This window comes from Phocoena phocoena, chromosome 4 (genome assembly GCF_963924675.1).
Source record: "Phocoena phocoena chromosome 4, mPhoPho1.1, whole genome shotgun sequence".
Classification (NCBI taxonomy): Eukaryota; Metazoa; Chordata; class Mammalia; order Artiodactyla; family Phocoenidae; genus Phocoena; species Phocoena phocoena.
The window spans coordinates 93,650,046-93,659,847 of NC_089222.1; the positions used below are offsets into that span (position 1 = coordinate 93,650,046).

At 40.0% G+C, this 9,802-nt stretch overlaps 1 pseudogene; it reads left to right on the forward strand.

The window, feature by feature from the left end:
* The first annotated feature begins 406 nt into the window (after positions 1 to 406).
* LOC136122050 (small ribosomal subunit protein uS19 pseudogene) lies at positions 407 to 6,924 on the forward strand (annotated as a pseudogene).
* Positions 6,925 to 9,802: the final 2,878 nt, after the last annotated feature.

Here is a 9,802-nt window from a genome sequence, read left to right on the forward strand (position 1 = left end):
GTAAAGTATGTGGTGGAAAGGGAAATTGGATCTATTGCATATAAAGAATATCACATTTAACTTATGGGCTGTGGTGAAGGAAAATACATATAAATTATTAGCTATTACAGCCAGTAGATTCCTACTGTAATTGACAATGCTAACATTATAAACATAGACAGAGTTTCACAAGAATGAATTTGGTATTCAATACTGTACCATTTGGGGGTACATTTTTCTTTATTACTTTGACAAGCGGAAACAACAGGAATTTGAGTTGCTGATTTTAATTGATAAGCAGATTGCCTCTTGCCAACTATTGAGCTCTAATGGCCCAAGGTCTGTTCATTTTTTCAACATCATTTCGGTGCAATTGAAATAAAATGATCAATTTGTCTTTTAAGCACAGCATCTGTGTTTCGAGGGCATGTTGAGAATGGAAGTAAAAATTGATTTTGTGGACGAGTCTCAGAGGGGTACTGGCTCTTTCCCTTCAGGAAAGTTCCCATCTCTGAGTAGAAGGCAGCTGCTAGAATTAGGGCACAAGTGGCAGATATGGGTAGGTTTAGTACACAACCTATGGAGCAGTTTTAAACTGGTAACAACTGACATAAGTGAGAGCTAATCTAATGCTACATTAGCTGAGAAAAACAAGTGAGCAATACTTACTCAGTGTTACACACCTGGAAGGGAAAGAAGACCATGACCCGAACTATACGTGGGCTCTACCGCTGCCACTATGAGGGACAAGTAGGGCTGGGATAGGAACCAAGGAGGGAGAATCTCAATTGACAGGAAACTCTATCTTCTCCAAAACTAGATAATGGCTTCACATAATTCCCTAGGTTTTGTAATATACACTTATCAATACAAATGCTTGCATGGATGTGCTGAGTGCTGTTTATTTAGAAAATGGTGCTCAGAAATGTATGTATTCTAAAGTGTATATGTAGGACTAAGATAACACCTGAAGAAATAATCTTTAGTAGTCAGAAAGAATCTTAGGTTAATGCATGTAGCCCAGAATGGAGGGGAAAAAATAAGCAAGACCATGATATGCATAAACCCAACTGACCATCAATATCCTACATGACAAGCAAGACATGCCTAGTTGGAAAAGCTCCATAGATTCACCGACACCCCAAATTTTGATTAAAAAGATAGCCTCCTGTTGTTTAGTTTTCAGTGATGGAGCCTAGAGTTCATCAGATCCATTCCACTGCTGTGAACACTAGCCTAAGCAGTCATCTCTATCCCTCCCCCTTCCAACACACACACACACACACACACACACACACACACACACACACACACACACACCCCTTCAGACTCAAAGGGGAGGAATGACAAAGTTCATTTATCAAATCATAATAAAAAATATTTAACTCATTTGGATGTTTTGATTATTAAATGAGCCAAACTTTATAAAATGCCTTGCACATGGAAATTTCATAAAAATTGCTACTGCTGTTACTACTGCTGCTGCTACTGTCTGGCTCTGAGGCAACACATAATCTAGGTATTAACAATTATGCATAATGAGTCAGTTGTGATATAATGTAAAGAGCTGATCTTGGAATCACATCAGCCTGGCTTTGAAACCACTTACTAACAACCGAGAGTTTGGCTTATTTACTCAACTTCCCTGAATCTCCACTTCTTCCTCTGTAAATGGAGCAGTAACATTTACCTCAGGATTGTTGTAAGGAATTAATGTATAATAACTAGGAAGTAGGTGGCGATTGATAAATGTCAACGTCTTCTGAGATTTCCTCCTAAACATTTCCTGTGAGAGTCTCCACTCCAGACATGAGGATGCAGCACGGGAATAAGTGGGTTGTGCACCCGATATTCTTTCCAACACTGAGTGATTGATGGAAACCTGTTATCTCTTTCTGAGCAGCAGCTGCTGTTGACTGCCACACAAGTGCCCCCGGAAACATGCTGTTAGCAGATAGTGATGCTTTATTGCCCATAGTCAGCTGATCATTTCTCTGGAGGAGCGAAAATCCCAAATACAGTGTGTGAACCAATGTGGCCAAACTATTCAGAATTTGGTCCCGGATGGATACAAGAGTGATCACATCCTTAACTACCCCATTTCCAGCAACTTTGCATGCTTACAAAGCACTGAAAGCCCATTCATTATAAGTGCCCACCTACAATGCCCCAGTTTATATGTTTATCTTGAAAGCCAATTATATTCCTAAGTTTGTTTTGCAACTTTTCTCCCAGGAAATTTCTAGCCATTCTCTAGAATTAAGCTGTTGTATGACTTTTTAATCTCCTTCCAGAATCCTTCCCCGCTCTATTTGGCACCTAGAAGTTGGCCATGAGATTCGAAGTGAATACTAATGTGAATCCTGTACTAGCCCTTCTGCAAAGAGGCAGAGTAAACTTGGAGGCAAGGGCTTTACAGTATGATACAATCCTTATTATCTCCCTGTATGGGACCTCTATTAGTTAAGCCTCACTTCTCTCAATTGTGAAATGGAGAGAATGCATTCTGGTAAAGAATGGTTGATGCTTAAGTGAATGCATGAAAGGAAAATGCCTAGCAGGTAGTTGATACTCAACTTTTTAATGGGTCTTCCATTTTTATACAGATTTGTTCAATCTACCTTCTTAATCCCCCTTGTTAAAAACTTACTCTGAACCTCTTGCCCATTTCAACTCAGCCCTGTCACAACTTGAGAGAAGCAATCTGTGAGCAAGTAGCTGCAGCAATGCCTTAGTGCTTCAATCCCAAAGCTTCAGTGCTTGGTGATGGCTTGGGAAGGATGGTGCCTTCCTTGGAAGAAGTGACACTATGGTTCCACCTTCTGTGAGACCACAGGCAGCCTGACAGACAAGAACATTTCCTGGGCTCCCACTGGGCTCAAAGCACCTGATTAGGTTCAGTGAGGGATGACAAAGGAAGGAGAAGATGGGCCTCCTGCCTGGGTGCTCCCTCCACTAACTGCTTAGAAGCCTGAGAGAAGCCGGGGAGTCAAGGTTAGCTGGAAGATGTCACACCACAGTGCCCTCTACTCAAGGAGAGCTCATTTTGAGTTGGCAAGTATTCTATCTGTTAGCACAGAAAATATTCATTCCTGGCGTAAGGGAATTGGGAGTTAACCAGATCCAGGGCACCCAGGAGGCCTTGTAAATCACAGAGACGCTGAACAACCTCAAAACTCTGCTGAGAACACTGAGACCATGTATTCCAGGCACAAAGGAGCACAGAAAACTTTTGTAAACCAAGGGAAGGTAGATGCTGTGGGATTGCTTCGCAGAGAGGACAAAATCTAGGACAGCAGCTACAATAAAGCCACGGCTAAGCCACAGTCCTCCTGGTGTCTATCTTTACTCAGTCCTTCTTAAAATTTCTGATTTGTCTTTTGTGGATATTGCCTGATCAAAAGGAAAATCTCGTTTGACCAGAGAAGGGCTGGGAATGGCAGGGGAGGTGTGCAGAGGCCAGGCGGGAGCTTGTTTATCTCTATGGTGGATCCGTCCCTCCTTCGGAAGAGCGGGCTGCTCCACCCCGAGATAATGGGGAGCATAATGCCCCGCCATCTCATTTCTGAAATTCAAACTTGCAAGGGCGGATTCATGCGTTTGCGTTTAGGAGAAAACCCAAGGCCTCCCACATAGTCGTGGGCTTTGTTCACACGTTTTTCTTCTGAGAGTTTCACTCTCCCCCGGGATAACTAGATTCTCATAGAAACTAAACTGAAGTGCAAGATTAATCCAGGTTGGTTACGTGCCAGCTGTTTTCTACAAACCTTTGAAGGTGGATTTGTGACAGACATTTCTAATTATTTATAATGACACTTATTACTATGGCTCTTTTCTCCTAACGACTTTGTGATTTCAGCATGCTCTAGAAGGCCAGAGTTATTCATCACAGCTTATTTATTTAAAAATTGAGGTGAGGTGAATATGGAAATAAGCAATCTAAAATTTTCTTTTAAAATATATTTTATACATCTTTCCATTATTAACATTTTTATATTGCCAAGAGTGCTTACTTTCCTGTTCCAATTCAGTTATATATATATATTTTTTCAAGACAAATTTCAAAGTTGTAGGCTTAAAACAATTTAAAACAATCAAAGTCAATAATGCTTAAAAGCAACTTTAGTATAGGAGAAAAACTCCAGATTTGAGACAAAACGCTACGTTTAGTTTAGCTGTACCACTTTAGAAAATGTTACTTAACCTTTCCAGCCTCAGTGTCTTTAGGTATAAAACAAGGATGAAGATGTCTACTTGACTGAAGTGTGGTTATGAGAGTTGAATGTGATTAATTAAGTGCACAAAAGCTACCAGGTGAAAGAGTTTGATAATTAGTGTTTTCCTGGGTAAATATCATATAGAGACCAATGTTCACAGAACTGAAGAATAGCTTTGAACAGAGGTTCCTATTTGAGGATCATGGATAAAGGTTCAAAGATGGGCTTCTTCAGGAAGCCCATGAATACCCTGAAAACAATGTGCAAAACTTCTGGGCATCTGTGTATGTTAGGATTCTGGGTTGTGACAGAAACTGAACCCATACCAGCTTATTTTATCAAGAAAGTACAGGTAGAAGCCTGGGTAGCTTGGGAACAGGTGGAATCAGGGCTTGGAATACAGCCAAGGTGCTCCACCTAGTGGCTCTCTTTCTTCTGCAGATGGGCATTATCTGTAAGCAGATAGGGTGAGGGATCCTGGAGAAAGACAACCAGGCATGACTTTCTTGACACAAGCCATTTTGGCCTAAACTGTTTTGTGATCTAAGCCTGGCCATTATGCTTGCCCTAGAACAGGTCTCAGTAACTAATGTTCTTAAGGGAAGTAAGGGAATGCAGGAACGAGAGAAGTAAAAGCAGTCAAGAAACTATAGTTCAGCAATAAAAAAGAGTCCTAGTTCCTCCTTAAGGGATCTACATAACAATCTGATACAAGTCTGAGTTCTGCAGGAACTAAGCCCCCACCCAGCTGGAGGATGGAATGATGATGTTGACTCTCCTGACTTCAATCAACTAAAGCCTGGACTCTGGCAACGGTTGCCCCAATGTTACGGTGAATTCTTCTCTGCTCAAGCCCCTTCATGAGTATGCATGTTCCCTTAGCTTAGAACGTCCCCAATTTTGCAGTTCGGGGAGACACTGCTTTGGGAAAGACCCCTGGTGTTCTCCTTACTCGCTGCAGGTAATGATAAATCCTTCCTTCTCCCGACCTTTGGCTTGGTTTTGTCTTTCAGCTCAACACCCACCAAGAGGCGAACCTAGTTTTGTTTAACATATTCACTTTTACACAGGTGACCAGCTTCTTGAAAACACATTGAGGGGCATGGATTCAGACGATTACATCACCCATACTAGAGAGGAATTGGTTCTCTCTCTTCCCAAGTTAAGAAGTCTCAGGAAAGGACCCTGATCCTTCTGTCTTGATCGGAACATCACGGTGGCCAGGAGGCAGGGAATTTAAGATGCTAGTGGGGACCACTTGCATGACAGAGTAGAAAAAAAAAAAACATTTCCTATGAGAAAAAGGGGCTTGAGTGTGGCTCTAGGGAGACAAAATTCACATAAATGGACTATTTTGTGGGACTTCTTTATCAGATTTTCAAATGTTTTCATTCACCGTAGAAGAACCACACATCTGCAGATTTGAGAATTAGGAGGTTGTTTCCTTTTGTGGATATATCTCGTGGCAGATATTTCTTAAAGAAACCCAATGTTTCTGTGAATATGTAAAAAGTTTTCACTTAACTGCAGTCCTATGATTTAAAAATTAATGCAAAGTTATTTATTCATAACCTTCACATAAATTAATATTCCAACTGAAGTGCACAGAAGACTCCAATTAAGTTTAATAATTCTCAGTGGGCATCTTAGGTTCCATAAAAATGGCTAATATCTGTAACTTGCTGTCAATTTAACTCAACAAATATTTGAATACTTATTATGCATAAGATTTGAGCTTAGATAATGTTAAAAGAGAGCTGACCACTTGAGGAAAACATCCTTAGTATCTGTGATGATTAATTTTACGTGTCAACTTGTCTAGGCTATGGTGTCCAACTGTTTATCAAACGCCAGTCTTGACGTTGCTGTGAAGGTATTTTTAGATGTGATGAACACTGAAATCAGTAGACGAGTAAAGCAGGTCAGTTTCCATACTGTGCGTGGAGACTAATCAGCTGAAGGCCTTAAAAGCAAAGACAGGTTTCCCAAAGTGGCAATTTGGCCTCAAGACCGCAGCATAAGAACCTTGCCTAAGTTTCCAGCCAGCAGACTTCCAGACTGCAGATTTTGGACTGAACAATGTAACAACAGCGCTGCCTGGAATATCCAGCCTGCTCTACAGATTTCAGACTTGCAAGTCCCCACAATCATGTGAACCAATTCCTTAAACTAAGGCAGAGTCTCTCTCTCTCTCCTATTGGTTTCGCTTCTCGAGACTCTTGGCTAATACAGTATCCCTAAAATATAAAGGGTATCTATAATTTAGAAGAAAAAGCCAACAACCCAAGAATAAAATGAGCAGAAGAAGCAGACCTTCCGCAAGTTCACCTACCTTGGCGTGAACCTCGACCACGTGCTTGGCCAAGTCCTACCAGCAGCTCGGGCCGCGGGGCGGCGGGGCGGCGGGGCGGCGGGGCTGCGGAACCAGCTTGCGGAGGAAGCCTACTCCCGCCTAAAGCGGCTGCGCAAGACCAAGACCAAGACCGAGACGCCGCCCACGAGAAGCCGGACGTGGTAGAGCTGCACCTGAGGATCATAATCGTCCTGCCTGAGATGGTGCGTAGCATGGGAGGGGCGTCTACAACCGCAAGAGCTTCAACCAGGTGGAAATCAAGCCTGAGATGATGGCACCTACTTGAGCCAGTTCTCCACCGCCTACAGGCCCGTGAAGTACAGTGGGCCCGGCATCAGGACCACCCACTTCCCGTGCTTCTTCCCCCTCAAGTAGCCTGACAGCCAATAAAGGAACAGCCTTCTCAAAAAAAAAAAAAAAAAGTGTTCTGTGACTGTTTCACATAAAAAGAAATACAAAAGATACTTAATGTTGCTCAAAATTAGGGATGTCACATTAACAGTAAGTTAAAATATCTATCTTACATATCAGAATGACAAAACGTCAAATACTTTAATTTCTTATTAAAAAACAAATGAACTCAATTGTTGATTATGTAACCACACAGAGATGAAAGTTATTTCAGGTTAAAAAAATAACTTCAAGTGATTACTTTTAGTAGTAAATACATCGTTATTTTAAAACTACAAAAGGTGTTTAAGATAAAACTAGGTACTTACATTAAGGTAGTTAAGGGAGGGGTTTTCATCATGAGAAAACGGAGAAAGCACACACATGTAAAGTAAAACAAGTTAAATATAAACCTACAGTCTTAAATTTGAATTGGAAACATTTTTTTTCTCTTAAAAAAACCCCTACATTTCCTGACTCTGTCCACAGAAAAGGCCTAGTAGCAATGAGAAGTTGTGTGGTTTGTAAATAATTTTCCACTAAAACATTCTAGGACTCTTGGTGAAACAACTGTTTATAGCCAGACCTGGGGTACTCATATCGAGAGAAAACAGAAACCAAACGGAAAGGACTCTCTCCCCAATGGTCTGAAATAAGATAATGTGAGCATCAAAAATAATAATAATAATAACGCCAACCATAGATCGAAACACACACAATATATAAAAACCCATTAGCTCATTAATAGTCTTAAGAAAAAAATATTCCTTGGTTACCATTTGGAGTTCATAAGACCCAATGTCATTTCTCTAAAAACTGACATCAGTTCTTCCTTTCCTGTACACACTTTATTTTAGGGTAACTAAGTAATTAATGTGTGAAGTTCTTTATAGAAGAATCTTTTCTAATATATGCTGAAAGAATTAGAAAATCATTATTTGCAACCTCTAGGTTATCAATGGAACTGGGAAAAGATCATTAATGGATATTCAACCATTTGCTAAAGGTTAATAGGGAACTTCATAAGAAGTACCCTGCATCCCCAACTCTAATCATCATTAAAGTGAGACTAACACTTAAGTGTTGGTGATGATGTGGAAAAGTTACTACCCTTGTGCACTACTGGTTGGCATGTAAAATGATACAACTGTTGTGGCAAACGGTGTGGCAGTTCCTCAAAAATTTAACAATAAAATTACCATATGGTGCAGCAATCGCACTTCTGGATATAAAGCCCCCCAAAATTGAAATCAGGGTCTTGAAGAGATATCTGTACACCCATGTTCATAGCAGCATTATTCACAATAGCTAAAATGTGGAAGCAACTTAAGTGTCCACTGAAGGATGAATGGACGAGCAAATTGCAGTGTATACACACAATGGAATACTATTCATGCTTAAAAAGGAAGGAATTCTGCTACAAGATGGATAAAACTTGAGGATATAATGCTAAGTGAAATAATCCAGTCACAAAAAGACAAATATTGTATGATTCCTCTTGTACTTAGGATAGTCAAAATCATAAAGACAGAAAGTATAATGGTGGTAGCCAGGGGCTGGGGGAAGGGAGAGTGGGGAGTTATTTTTTAATAGTTTTAAAGTTTTAGTTTCACAAGATGAAAAAAGTTGCAGGGATGGATAGCGTTGATGGTTGCGAAACAATGTGAATGAATAAATACTACTGAACTGTACACTTAAAAATGGTTGTGCTGGTACATTTTATGTTATGTGCGTTTACCACAATATTATTTTTAAAGTGAGACTACCAGATGCGTGCGTCCTGACGTGATACAAAAGGAATTATGTATTACAACCTATAAGAGATGTTTGCCTAGATAACTGCAACTAAATCTCCTAAAGCATCCACATTTAACCACCTGCTTACACGGAGTACAGAGTGACAAATGAGTTGAATTTGGAATGGTAAGCAGAACTTTGAAGTTTGACAGGAGGCGGGAGGGTTGAGAGGAAAGCATTAAGAGTAGGGATCAAACCACGGGAACAAAGGAGCAGCAAGCAGTTCCTGTGGGAAATAGGCATTGAGCTGCTTTCTGAAGACCTTGAATGTCTGACTGAGAAGTGAGAAGACACAAACAAATAAAAATAATGGCAGTCACTTGTGAATGCTTTCTAGGGACCAGACACTGGGCTTCTTGTGCTCATTTATTTCTCACCACAATCTTTTATGAGAGGCATTATTTTCATTGTTTTACAAATGAAGAACCTGGGGCTTATGAAAGGTTAAATAACTTGCCCAAGGACACCCAACACTTACAAAGAAGGGTTCAAAGGTTCAACATGATCGCTTTCTTGACTGTAGAATACAAAATTCATTGAAGAAAGTATTGCTTATACCTCTCTAGCTAATGCAAATCACTCTTTGTGATTTGTCCTTGGCTTACTTATTTAGCACATACTATATTTAATTGATTCAAAATGCCATCAATTGCAAGACTCACAATTATTTCATGTACCAAGAAAAATGCCATCAATTAAAATAAAATACCGTGTTTTATCATTTACAATTTTTATTTGCTACCTATTGAAGGAATCCCTATGGTATTATTTAGACATTTATTTTGAATCATATATTACTTTTATCGTACATAAAATCAACAATATTAGCAAACTATGCTGGCTAAGAATTCCTAAAATTTCTTACCATTCATGACTTTTTCACATTGCTTTTCAATTCAGTCAGCAAGGTCTCTGTTCTTCCACATATTTTCCTTTGTGCCATCAAGACCCAAGATATAATCAAAGTCCACTGGTGTTGGGCTCTTAAGTCAGTTTTGCCATGATATAGAGGTAGTCTACTTTTGAGTTCCATTTGGAACTTAACCCATTTTTTTCATGTCCTTCC